Source organism: Triturus cristatus, chromosome 2_2, assembly GCF_964204655.1.
Source record: "Triturus cristatus chromosome 2_2, aTriCri1.1, whole genome shotgun sequence".
NCBI lineage: Eukaryota > Metazoa > Chordata > Amphibia > Caudata > Salamandridae > Triturus > Triturus cristatus.
The window spans coordinates 1,254,317,933-1,254,331,365 of record NC_140582.1 but is presented as its reverse complement, the minus strand read 5'-3'; the positions used below and the strand labels follow the sequence as shown (position 1 = coordinate 1,254,331,365).

The following is a 13,433-nucleotide window of genomic DNA, read 5'->3' as shown; positions in this document are numbered from 1 at the left end:
GCAGGGATGGAGGACTGCAATGAGCCCCTGCAGATGCTGGGATGGAGGACTGCAATGGACTCCTGCAGATGCAGGGATGGAGGACTACATTGGACCCCGGTAGATGCAGGGATGGAGGACTGCAATGGGCCCCTGCAGATGCAGGGACAGAGGACTGCAATGGGCCCCTGCAGATGCAGGGACGGAGGACTGCAATGGACGCCTGCAGATGCGGGGACGGAGGACTGCAATGGACGCCTGCAGATGCAGGGATGGAGGACTGCAATGGCCCCCTGCAGATACAGGGACGGAGGACTGCAATGGGCCCCTGCAGATGCAGGGACGGAGAATTCCATTGGGCCACTGCAGATGCAGGGACGGAGGACTGCAATGGACCCCTGCAGATGCAGGGATGGAGAACTGCAATGGGCCCCTGCAGATGCAGGGATGGAGGAATACATTGGACTGCACACCTCCATCGCTGGGTTGTATTGCTTTAAAGTCAACATTTTTGTACAGTAGTCCGTGTCCCTTTATGGCACACGGACGGGGGAGGGGGGGGCGATTACAAAAACGTTTACATAGAAGAAAATGAAACAATTAAAAATGTCTCTCTCTCAAGACCTATGAATTCACTGACTTAATTCTAGAGATTTCTGACTCAGTTATATTCTCATTTTGGGAAAACACTTTCTCAATTCTAGAAGAAACTTTCATATGCCACCCTGTTTCCAACCATAAGGTAAGCTAGGAAGACGCAGAGAAGAGGAGGAGTGAGGGAAGAGGACGAGCAGAGGAGGAGTGAGGGAAGAGTAGAAGCAGAGGAGGGGCGAGGAAAGAGGAGGGGCGAGGAAAGAGGAGGGGCGAGGAAAGAGGAGGGGCGAGGAAAGAGGAGGGGCGAGGAAAGAGGAGGGGCGAGGAAAGAGGAGGGGCGAGGAAAGAGGCGGGGCGAGGAAAGAGGCGGGGCGAGGAAAGAGGCGGGGTGAGGAAAGAGGCGGGGCGAGGAAAGAGGACAAGCAGAGGAGGAGCGAGGGAAGAGGACGAGAAGAAGAGGATCGAGGTAAGAGGAGGTGCGATGGAAGAGCACGAGCAGAAGAGGAGCGATGGAAGAGCACGAGCAGAGGAGGGGCGAGGGAAGAGGACGAGCAGAGGAGGGGCGAGGGAAGAGGACGAGCAGAGGAGGGGCGAGGGAAGAGGACGAGCAGAGGAGGGGCGAGGAAAGAGGAGGGGCGAGGAAAGAGGAGGGGCGAGGAAAGAGGAGGGGCGAGGAAAGAGGAGGGGCGAGGAAAGAGGAGGGGCGAGGAAAGAGGAGGGGCGAGGAAAGAGGAGGGGCGAGGACAAGCAGAGGGGCGAGGGAAGAGGACAAGCAGAGGAGGAGCGAGGGAAGAGGAGAAGCAGAGGAGGAGCGAGGGAAGAGGAGGAGCGATGGAAGAGGAGAAGCAGAGGAGGAGCGAGGGAGGAGGAGGAGCGAGGGAAGATGAGGAGCAGAGGAGGAGCGAGGTAAGAGGAGAAGCAGAGGAGGAGCGAGGTAAGAGGAGAAGCAGAGGAGGAGCGAGGTAAGAGGAGAAGCAGAGGAGAAACAAGGGAAGAGGAGAAGCAGAGGAGAAGCAAAGGAAGAGGAGAAGCAGAGGAGAAGCAGAGGAGGGGTGAGGGAGAAGCAGAGGAGGAGCGAGGGAAGGGGAGAAGCAGAGGAGGAGCGAGGGAAGAGGAGAAGCAGAGGAGGAGCGAGGGAAGAGGACGAGCAGAGGAGGGGCGAGGAAAGAGGAGGGGCGAGGAAAGAGGAGGGGCGAGGAAAGAGGAGGGGCGAGGAAAGAGGAGGGGCGAGGAAAGAGGAGGGGCGAGGAAAGAGGAGGGGCGAGGAAAGAGGACAAGCAGAGGAGGAGCGAGGGAAGAGGAGAAGCAGAGGAGGAGCGAGGGAAGAGGAGGAGCGATGGAAGAGGAGGAGCAGAGGAGGAGCGAGGGAGGAGGAGGAGCGAGGGAAGATGAGGAGCAGAGGAGGAGCGAGGTAAGAGGAGAAGCAGAGGAGGAGCGAGGTAAGAGGAGAAGCAGAGGAGGAGCGAGGTAAGAGGAGAAGCAGAGGAGAAACAAGGGAAGAGGAGAAGCAGAGGAGAAACAAGGGAAGAGGAGAAGCAGAGGAGAAGCAAAGGAAGAGGAGAAGCAGAGGAGAAGCAGAGGAGGGGTGAGGGAGAAGCAGAGGAGGAGCGAGGGGAGAAGCAGAGGAGGAGCGAGGGGAGAAGCAGAGGAGGAGCGATGGAAGAGGAGAAGCAGAGGAGGAACGAGGTAAGAGGAGAAGCAGAGGAGGAACGAGGTAAGAGGAGAAGCAGAGGAGGAGCGAGAGGAGAGGAGGAGCGAGGGAAGAGGGGGAGCGAGGGAAGAGGGGGAGCGAGGGAAGAGGGGGAGCGAGGGAAGAGGGGGAGCGAGGGAAGAGGGGGCGCGAGGGAAGAGGGGGAGCGAGGGAAGAGGGGGCGCGGGGAAGAGGGGGCGCGGGGGAAGAGGGGGCGCGGGGGAAGAGGGGGCGCGGGGGAAGAGGGGGCGCGGGGGAAGAGGGGGCGCGGGGGAAGAGGGGGCGCGGGGGAAGAGGGGGCGCAAGGGAAGAGGGGGCGCAAGGGAAGAGGGGGCGCAAGGGAAGAGGGGGCGCAAGGGAAGAGGGGGCGCAAGGGAAGAGGGGGCGCAAGGGAAGAGGGGGCGCAAGGGAAGAGGGGGCGCAAGGGAAGAGGGGGCGCAAGGGAAGAGGGGGCGCAAGGGAAGAGGGGGCGCAAGGGAAGAGGGGGCGCAAGGGAAGAGGGGGCGCAAGGGAAGAGGGGGCGCAAGGGAAGAGGGGGCGCAAGGGAAGAGGGGGCGCAAGGGAAGAGGGGGCGCAAGGGAAGAGGGGGCGCAAGGGAAGAGGGGGCGCAAGGGAAGAGGGGGCGCAAGGGAAGAGGGGGCGCAAGGGAAGAGGGGGCGCAAGGGAAGAGGGGGCGCAAGGGAAGAGGAGAAGCAGAGGAGAAGCGGGGGAAGAGGAGAAGCAGAGGAGAAGCGAGGGAAGAGGAGAAGCAGAGGCGAAGCAGAAGAGGAGCGAGGGAAGAGGCGAAGCAGAGGAAGAGCGACGGAAGAGGAGGAGCAGAGAAGGGGCGAGGGAAGAGGAGGGCGGTATGGGGCGAGGGAAGAAGAGGGGCGAGGGAAGAGGAGGGGCGAGGGAAGAGGAGGGGCGAGGGAAGAGCGAGGAGGGGCGAGGGAGGAGCGAGGAAAGAGAAGGAGCAAGGGAAGAGAAGCAGAGGAGGAGCGAGGGAAGAGGAGGAGCAGAAGAGGAGCAGGGGATGTAATGTAAATGTAAATGTAAATTGATACTTGTATAGCGCACTACTCACCCGCAAGGGTCTCAAGGCGCTTGTACGAATACCGCTGTGGAACCCATCCTGGCTTTCCCTGTGAGGCGTCCACTCCTGGGCACCCCCAAGGTGGAGGCCAGGCATCCTTAGCGTTGTGGGGGCTGTTGTGGAGATTAAGCAAGCTATTGCCCAGAGTTGCAGAGTGGGACTCCATGATTAGAATGGCACCGAGGCGAGAATTATCAGGTCCATGGAATTTTTGAGCCCAAGACCCGCCGAGGCGGGGAATTGAACCCTGGTCCCGGGCTAGACCTCTGCATCAGGGTCTGCCGCTCTAATCATTGAGCCACACTTCTCCACAGGGGAGCAGCGAGGGAAGAGGAGAAGCAGATGAGGTGCAGTGGAAGAGGAGGTGCAGTGGAAGAGGAGGTGCAGTGGAAGAGGAGGTGCGAGGAAAGAGGAGGGGCGAGGAAAGAGGAGGGGCGAGGAAAGAGGAGGGGCGAGGAAAGAGGAGGGGCGAGGAAAGAGGAGGGGCGAGGAAAGAGGAGGGGCGAGGAAAGAGGAGGGGCGAGGAAAGAGGAGGGGCGAGGAAAGAGGAGGGGCGAGGGAAGAGGGGGAGCGAGGGAAGAGGGGGAGCGAGGGAAGAGGGGGAGCGAGGGAAGAGGGGGAGCGAGGGAAGAGGGGGAGCGAGGGAAGAGGGGGAGCGAGGGAAGAGGGGGAGCGAGGGAAGAGGGGCGCGAGGGAAGAGGGGGCGCGAGGGAAGAGGGGGCGCGAGGGAAGAGGGGGCGCAAGGGAAGAGGGGGCGCAAGGGAAGAGGGGGCGCAAGGGAAGAGGGGGCGCAAGGGAAGAGGGGGCGCAAGGGAAGAGGGGGCGCAAGGGAAGAGGGGGCGCAAGGGAAGAGGGGGCGCAAGGGAAGAGGGGGCGCAAGGGAAGAGGGGGCGCAAGGGAAGAGGGGGCGCAAGGGAAGAGGGGGCGCAAGGGAAGAGGGGGCGCAAGGGAAGAGGGGGCGCAAGGGAAGAGGGGGCGCAAGGGAAGAGGGGGCGCAAGGGAAGAGGGGGCGCAAGGGAAGAGGGGGCGCAAGGGAAGAGGGGGCGCAAGGGAAGAGGGGGCGCAAGGGAAGAGGGGGCGCAAGGGAAGAGGGGGCGCAAGGGAAGAGGAGAAGCAGAGGAGAAGCGGGGGAAGAGGAGAAGCAGAGGAGAAGCGAGGGAAGAGGAGAAGCAGAGGCGAAGCAGAGGAAGAGCGACGGAAGAGGAGGAGCAGAGAAGGGGCGAGGGAAGAGGAGGGCGGTATGGGGCGAGGGAAGAAGAGGGGCGAGGGAAGAGGAGGGGCGAGGGAAGAGGAGGGGCGAGGGAGGAGCGAGGAGGGGCGAGGGAGGAGCGAGGAAAGAGAAGGAGCAAGGGAAGAGAAGCAGAGGAGGAGCGAGGGAAGAGGAGGAGCGAGGGAAGAGGAGGAGCAGAAGAGGAGCAGGGGATGTAATGTAAATGTAAATTGATACTTGTATAGCGCACTACTCACCCGCAAGGGTCTCAAGGCGCTTGTACGAATACCGCTGTGGAACCCATCCTGGCTTTCCCTGTGAGGCGTCCACTCCTGGGCACCCCCAAGGTGGAGGCCAGGCATCCTTAGCGTTGTGGGGGCTGTTGTGGAAATTAAGCAAGCTATTGCCCAGAGTTGCAGAGTGGGACTCCATGATTAGAATGGCACCGAGGCGAGAATTATCAGGTCCATGGAATTTTTGAGCCCAAGACCCGCCGAGGCGGGGAATTGAACCCTGGTCCCGGGCTAGACCTCTGCATCAGGGTCTGCCGCTCTAATCATTGAGCCACACTTCTCCACAGGGGAGCAGCGAGGGAAGAGGAGAAGCAGATGAGGTGCAGTGGAAGAGGAGGTGCAGTGGAAGAGGAGGTGCAGTGGAAGAGGAGGTGCAAGGGAAGAGTAGGAGCGAGGAAAGAGGAGGAGCGAGGAAAGAGGAGGGGCGAGGAAAGAGGAGGGGCGAGGAAAGAGGAGGGGCGAGGAAAGAGGAGGGGCGAGGAAAGAGGAGGGGCGAGGAAAGAGGAGGGGCGAGGAAAGAGGAGGGGCGAGGAAAGAGGAGGGGCGAGGAAAGAGGAGGGGCGAGGAAAGAGGAGGGGCGAGGAAAGAGGAGGAGCGAGGGAAGAGGAGGAGCGAGGGAAGAGGAGGAGCAGAAGAGGAGCAGGGGAGCAGCGAGGGAAGAGGAGAAGCAGAGGAGGTGCAAGGGAAGAGGAGGTGCAAGGGAAGAGAAGGTGCAAGGGAAGAGAAGGTGCAAGGGAAGAAAGAGGGGGCGCAAGGGAAGAAGGAGGGGGCGCAAGGGAAGAGGAGGGGGCGCGGGAAGAGGAGGGGGCGAGGGAAGAGGAGGGGGCGAGGGAAGAGGAGGGGGCGAGGGAAGAGGAGGGGGCGAGGGAAGAGGAGGGGGCGAGGGAAGAGGAGGGGGCGAGGGAAGAGGAGGGGGCGAGGGAAGAGGAGGGGGCGAGGGAAGAGGAGGGGGCGAGGGAAGAGGAGGGGGCGAGGGAAGAGGAGGGGGCGAGGGAAGAGGAGGGGGCGAGGGAAGAGGAGGGGGCGAGGGAAGAGGAGGGGGCGAGGGAAGAGGAGGGGGCGAGGGAAGAGATGGGGCGAGGGAAGAGATGGGGCGAGGGAAGAGATGGGGCGAGGGAAGAGATGGGGCGAGGGAAGAGATGGGGCGAGGGAAGAGATGGGGCGAGGGAAGAGATGGGGCGAGGGAAGAGATGGGGCGAGGGAAGAGATGGGGCGAGGGAAGAGATGGGGCGAGGGAAGAGATGGGGCGAGGGAAGAGATGGGGCGAGGGAAGAGATGGGGCGAGGGAAGAGATGGGGCGAGGGAAGAGATGGGGCGAGGGAAGAGATGGGGCGAGGGAAGAGATGGGGCGAGGGAAGAGATGGGGCGAGGGAAGAGATGGGGCGAGGGAAGAGATGGGGCGAGGGAAGAGATGGGGCGAGGGAAGAGATGGGGCGAGGGAAGTGTGTCCAAAAAGCCAGTAAGTAGTGCGACCGAACAATAGAGAGAGAGAAAAGATGGAAAGCCTTAAGCAAAGGAAAGGGAAAAAGCAAATCTCTAGTATTCAGTATTTTCTATATTTGTATTCACTTACTTGGTCATTTGTTTATTGTTTTCTTTTTTTCTCTTTCACAGTGAACTCCTGGGCCGGAGGCAGGAAGAGGAGCAGCGTCTGCGAGGAAGAGAACACCAAGGAGTTATTAGGATCTCTGTGTGTACCTAATACTCTTAAAATGCTACATCATCTCTTTTAACACCCTACCTCACATTACCCCGGCTTGGGTGTCACTGAATAATGATTTTCAACCACAATCCAAGGCTACCAATACATATTACTGAAACTCTCCGATAGGAGGCGGGACGCCCTTTTCAGTTTGTAATTCGAAATGTGTCTTTAAATCAATTTTGGAAGTCAGAGAGACGTTTTACCGTGCAAAATGGCATTTTTACAATGTCTCTGTAATTTTGCAAATCGTAACAGACTTTGCAACCACAAATTACCTTTGAACACACACATATATATATATATATATATATATATATATATTCACTTAAAAAACCATAGGTTTCACACATGTTATAGGGGGGTCAGGAACTGTCCACTCTGCCCCCTTTTCACGTTATCCACCTTTTTTTTTTCACCCCCTCAGACTGCGAGAGACAAAATGGCGGCCGACACTTCCTGGTTTCGACCGATTCGAATGTTTACCGACATCTAACAACCAATCAGAATTGTGCTCGCGCACGGCAAGGTGCGCGCACAGTGCGCGCGTATAGATATTGATATGCTTTTAAATGCTATTTTCTATGGAAATACTGAACAGATTTACACCAGACCTGCAAAAGGCACTTCCTTGACCTTATGGCTACCTCTCTGCCAAATTTCAAGTAATTCTGTTCAGCAGTTCGGGCTGTAGCTGCGACTAAAGGTCCTATGGAAAAATGCATGGGGAAAACGCGTTTTGGGACCCCCCTTTTTCTCGGCCCCCGCTTGACGAATCACCCCGAGACTTTCAGGGTAAGAGCTGAACGGAGCGCCCCATTTGTTTTGAAAATTTCGCGAGGATTCGTCAACCGGCGCCAAAGTTTTTCAAAATAGAATTTTGAGATTTCCTATGGAAACTAGGTTGTAACTATAACTATCTACTGGCGACCGCCAGTGGATGATAATATATATATATATATATATATATATATATATGCGCTCACTCTACGGAGGGCGGTACACTTCATCATAGTGCCTTCTCCTCCCTCTTGCTAGAATGAAGTAACATAAGTGTGCTAACCAGAGCTAGGTGTATTGACAATCAGCCGCTTGTGAACTTCTTGAAAAGGTTTGTGAGTACCGTGGATTAGGTGTTTCAGACTCCACGGTTAGTTTTTATCTGCTTGTCCATTTTGTTTTAACCCCTTCTATGCTAAGGGTTTTACTCCAAGACTTCGAAGCTATCTTTTTGACATTTAGCCTGTTTTGCTTGAACTGATGTCATTTGTTTTGTATTAATGCTATCCAGGCCAAAATGGTGTCTACATGATGGGGACTGTAAAGCTACAAAGGATTTGTGATTCATGTTGTACATGCATGTCAAAGAACACAGGCAAAATGCAATATTTACCCAAATAAAATAAAACAACGCAGAACATATTTTTGCAATAAAAACCTCTTTTAAAAAGTGATGTGCAAGACAGGATGTGTTGCTGAAAGACATATCAACAAAGAGTGTGTTTTGTAAAGCTAATCTTCTTCTCATCTTTCCAACAGATTCATTTATTGATAAACCACCTGTATTTCATTTTTTTTTAACCAGTACTTTATTTCCCATACATGTACTTTTTCTATACGCTTGCAGTTAGCAAGTCAAGTGAACCATACAATCATACTTCTAAAAATCGATCAAAATAATTTATTTGCCAGAAAGACATTTGACTATGAATTGCTTCTAAATCCAAATGACTCAATATAGTGGAAAAGTGTAGAAAGAAGAAAAGTTTTGTCAAAGCTTGGACCCTTAGACCTGTGGTGGGAGGAAAGACCTCTCTGTCTCCCTCAATCTCCCACAATGTCGCAGGCGGCACAAACTGGATAGGGAAAGCGAGCTCAGCACACACAGGGGTGATGCTCTCCGCAGCTTTGTCCCCCCGGATGGTCCAGCATGCAGATCTTGGGTCAGATCAGGCCATCTTGGCTGCACCGTCCTCATGGCCGCTTGACCATTCACTTCCTTGAGATGACCTCCATGCAGTCTTCAGTCTACGGCGCTTGCCCTTTGTTGCCAATACCAAACATTTCTAGAGAAAAGACAGGCTTGCAAATCCAAAAGGTTGGTCTGTAAAGCATGGCGTCAGAGCTACCATGGGAAGCCTTAAAACCTGCAGTCCAACCTATCAAAATAACCCTTTTTGGTAGGTGGGAAAACCTGCTTCAAAATATTAATAAGTGGCCCCACGCCTCGTTGCCAACAAGGTAGGGTGCCTCATTTGTAAAAGTGAAACATTTGCAAAGATAAAGTTGACATGTTTCTCCACTGACTAACCCCCAAAAGGCTTTTTTTCACTAGAGAATGGCAAAGTACAGGTTATAAACGTTAATCTAACTTTTGACAGAAATCGGCTAAACTATCCATTCAAAGACTAATTTTCATATTTATTAAACGTCCGGCTCATTGAGATTTTTAATAGATATTTAAACAAGCATTGAAAATGTAATAGGTCTCGCCTTTAATTAAGTTAAAGCCATTTGCTTTGCTAATGGTAATGTATAGCAAAGCAAATGGCTTTAACTTAATGAAAGGCGAAACCTATTGCATTTTTAATGCTTGTTCAATATTATACACACGCCATAGTTGCTGCTTATTTATCTTATACAACGAACAACCATTGACAAAGCCAATAGTCCTGACTTGTTGCAGGTATGATGTTACTTGTTGTATCGTATATCTGGATGCAATGACAAACAGCAAAATACAAGTCGGACGGCACACTATGCTAAACACAGATTGTTAGTTTATGTGTTTTAAGCCATGCCCTTAATTACATTAGCCACGCCCCTTTGAGAGACCCCACAGTTTTTTTCATCCCACTCAAAGCCCTGCTGCTAGGGGTCAAAGAAAAAGGTGTGGACAAGGTGAGAGGACAGAGGTGTGGTTTGAGCGGGGTGACCGTATGCAGGCAATGAAGGGACCCGCCATTTCTCACCGAAGCGCCTCCGCTCTGTGCCATGAATACAGCGCCCGCATCTGCCCTGCGCCTCACCTTCCCTCTGGCTCTTTCCAGGTCCGAGTGCCCGCCACGCAGGGGCCCCTTGAGAGCAGCACTCGAAGACAAAGGCCTGCACAATGCACCTAAGCCTGATCGATGGAGCAACACTAGGTGGCAGAGTTTTTTTATCTCAGGATTAACCGGATTTTGGAGAGGATGTTAATCCCCCCTGGGGGATTCGCGGGTTGTTTAAACGGCTAGAGCCGCAATATTGCGAGGACTATCAAGAAAGTGGAATACATTCAGGGGTATTCATGGCCTCTCAGCGCCGGTGCTCGAACACTCCCTGGAGAGGCGCCCTACACACAACAATGCTGTTAGACACGGCTCTCCTGCCCAAAGAGCGCGAGCGGGGGACGGGGCTGCAGCCAAACACATTCATGGCTCCTAATATCCAGGGGCTATAGGGATGGCGACAATTAAAATAAGGATGCCCAGGGCACACACGAGAGCAATACGAGTCAAAAGGCGTACACTAAGCTGGGAGCGTGCGGCATCTGCGCGAGCTGCATTGACGGGACAGATTTTGCAAGGTGTTTAATTTCCAACTTTTGTTTAATGCTGTTCCTAGTCATGGACTTTCAAAGCCTCTTAAGACCCTCGATAACCCGATGGAGTATTCATGACAGAATCTCCCACACATATGTCACAGCCTATTAGACTTATGATATATAAATAAAAGCTCTATGTAAACGACCCTACGTGCCATCTGTAACCAGGCACCCCCCAAGCGTGCAAATCCCCTTACCGCGCAAAGCGCTCCACTGCCCTTCCGGGCTAGATCGGTGCTACATAAATATCCCTAAATAAATAAATAATCACATAAATACATTAAGATACCTCGTAATTGGAGAAGATACAAAGCTACAATCAGCTGTGAGCAGGGTCTACCTCCACAGAGCAATTCAAGCTGTGAAGAAATGCTACACAACCACTAGGTCCCCGTTCTAGTTACCCTCTTAAATGGTTGTGTGTACCTTCTGAATAAATGTATGTACATGAGTGTGACTTAAGCTTCACAATGTGGTGAACTTACTGTTTAATTTTAGAATCAAGGAAAAAAAGCATTGGCAATTCCAATCGGTCTCGCTATTGGGATCCTATATGTATTTAGCTATGCAGCACATTAGCGGAGGGGGAGCGCGACACTCGGCAGAGCAAGACCACTGACTCATTGTCAGTGAAATTGCTCTCCCTCCATCGCAGCTCCACCATTAAGTGAGGCCTGCCCCTGCACTATCAAGTGTTGGTTTGAGGCCCTCCTCCACCCGCAGGCTTCCCTGCGCCTCATCCCTGGTGGTCCAGTGGACCTATGTCTCCATGCTCTTGCTCTGCTTTTTCTCTCCACTTTCACTCGTTTTTTCCCTCACTGCTATCTCCCTCCTTCACTCTCCTTCTGGGTCTTTCCTCCATTTTCTGTCGTTTTCCCCTCATTTCAAGCTCCCCCCTTCACTCTCTTTCTGTGTCTTCCCTCCATTTTTCACTCGTTCTTCACCCTCATCTCAATCTCCCCCTTTCACTCTCCTGTGTCCTCTGTGTCTTTCCTCCACTCTTTCTTGTACTTTTGCTGCCTTATTTGCACATCTCTCTCTTTTTGCCTTTTTCCTTTTGCCTTTTTCAGCCCGTTTATCCCCGCTGCTGTTGCCCCCGCAGCCTCTCCCACCCAGCACGACCAGCCAAATCCAGCTCCCCTCCCCGCTCCCGCCTCCCAGATGTCCAGCCCTCCCCGACCCCTACTTAATGGCGGCCCCTGCGCGGCCGCGCCGCCGGGGCACCAAAGGCAAGCCTGTCTGCGCCCCGTCTGCGACCAGCGCCAGGAACCCTGGATCTCTGCACCGCCGCTACATCCCAGCGGCACTTCACACTCTCAACCCAGGCCGCAACAACTGCAAGCTAGCATCACCAGCCGACACTCACGGACACTTCAGCTGTCACCGCTGCCAGCACACCTGCAGCACTGCCAAGACCACTGACCCAGCGCAATCCGCCCGTAAGAACACAACCAAACCGAAGACTCTGCAATGCATCCTCCTCAACGTCCGATCCCTCCACAAACACGCCACCGAAATCTGGGACCTCCTCGACAGCACTACCCCGGACATAGCATTCTTTACCGAAACCTGGACCAACACCACCTCGGGACCGGACATCGCCCTCGCCATTCCCCAAGGATACAAGATCTCCAGGTATTACCACCCCCCCGCCCGGGTGGAGGAATCGCCATCGTCCACAAATCCACCCTCCGCCTGAGCACACTCCCCGACGAGCCCACAGATCTGATGAACACCTTCACTTCAAGATACTGGCCAGCTCTACCTCCACCCTCCGAGGAACCCTCATCTACCGACCCCCTGGACCCCGCGGACTTTTCGCCAACTCCATCACGGACATCATCTCCCCGCATGCCATGCTGTCCACCAACTACACCCTACTGGGAGACCTCAACTTCCACCTCGACAACCAACTGGACCCCAGCACCACAACCTCCACAACATTGGACTCCACCAGATCGTGACCGAACCCACGCACTCAGCAGGACACACCCTCGACCCCCTCTTCACAACAGGAAACTCCATCACCTTCAGCCACACCACCAAACTCCGATGGACTGACCATCGATGCGTCTACTTCACCTTCAAAACACCCACCATCCACAGACACCAGCACCTGCTCCCACGAAGAAACTGGACCAGAATCACCGAAGACCAGTTAACTTCATCACTCAGCAACTCCACCCCAACCATTGCGGAAAACGACGACGCCAACAACGCAGCCCGAACCCTGCACAGATGGCTCTCCGACAGCGCCAACACCATAGCCCCCCTCAAGAAAAACAACAACACCCACGCCAAGAAAGCTAGATGGTTCACCACTGAACTTCGAGAGTCCAGACGCACTTGCCGCCGCCTCAAAAAGGCCTGGAGGAACACCAAATCCACAGAAGCCCACATCAACTTCAGAGCCGTCACCAACGCCCACCACCAACTCATCAGAAAAACGAGGAAAAAGCGATTGAAGACAGAATCTCCACTCATGCACACAACAGCAAAGAACTCTTCAACATCATCAAGGAGTTCTCCCAACCTACTAGAGAGTGCACCGATATCCCTTCCTCACAAGACCTCTGCGTCAAATTCAGCACCTTTTTCCACCACAAAATCAAGAGCATCTACGACAACTTCGACGAAGACAACCGACACACTGAACCCTCACCAACCACCCCCGACACCCTGAAGCCAGCTATCGACAACTGGACAGCCCTCACCACCAAAGACACACTGAAGACGATGAAGTCAATCCACTCCGGGGCCCCCACGGATCCCTGCCCCCACCATATTTTCAACAGAGCCGCCGACACCATCGCACCCATGCTCTGCCACACCATCAACCGCTCCCGGCAACCGCCTCATTCCCTGATGACTCGAAACACGCTATCAACCCTCTCCTGAAGAAACCCTCGGTGGACCCCACCGGCCTCAAAAACTACAGACCCATCTCCCTGCTCCCGTTCCTAGCGAAAGTCATTGAGAAAGCCATCAACAGCCAACTCACCACATTCATCAAAGAGCACAACATCCTCGACTCCTCCCAATCCGGCTTCAGAAAAAACCACAGTACGGAAACCACCCTCCTCGCCGCAACAGACGACATCCATACCTTACTGGACAAAGGAGAAACAGCAGCCTCGAACACAGAAAGACCGTCACTCACGCCCTGGTCACCAGTCGGCTCGACTACGGCAATGCACTCTATGCCGGAATAAACAAAAACCTCACCCGCAAGCTACAGAACATCCAAAACGCCGCCGCAAGACAGGTCCTCAACCTGCCAAGACACTGCCACATCTCCCAGCACCTG

The 13,433-nt window shown here is 54.5% G+C and overlaps 1 protein-coding gene across 3 annotated transcripts in view; it reads right to left on the bottom strand.

The window, feature by feature from the left end:
* LOC146863536 (uncharacterized) overlaps positions 1-13,433 on the bottom strand; it is a 39,294-nt gene that overhangs the window by 17,726 nt on the left and 8,135 nt on the right. For 2 of the 3 annotated variants that reach the window (XM_085642988.1, XM_085642989.1), the window contains exon 2: positions 6,412-6,489. The exons of the other annotated variant lie outside the window; for it this stretch is intronic. The gene's annotated coding sequence lies outside the window, so the exon portion shown is untranslated. The remainder of the gene's footprint in view (positions 1-6,411; positions 6,490-13,433) is intronic. 3 annotated transcript variants of the gene reach the window in all.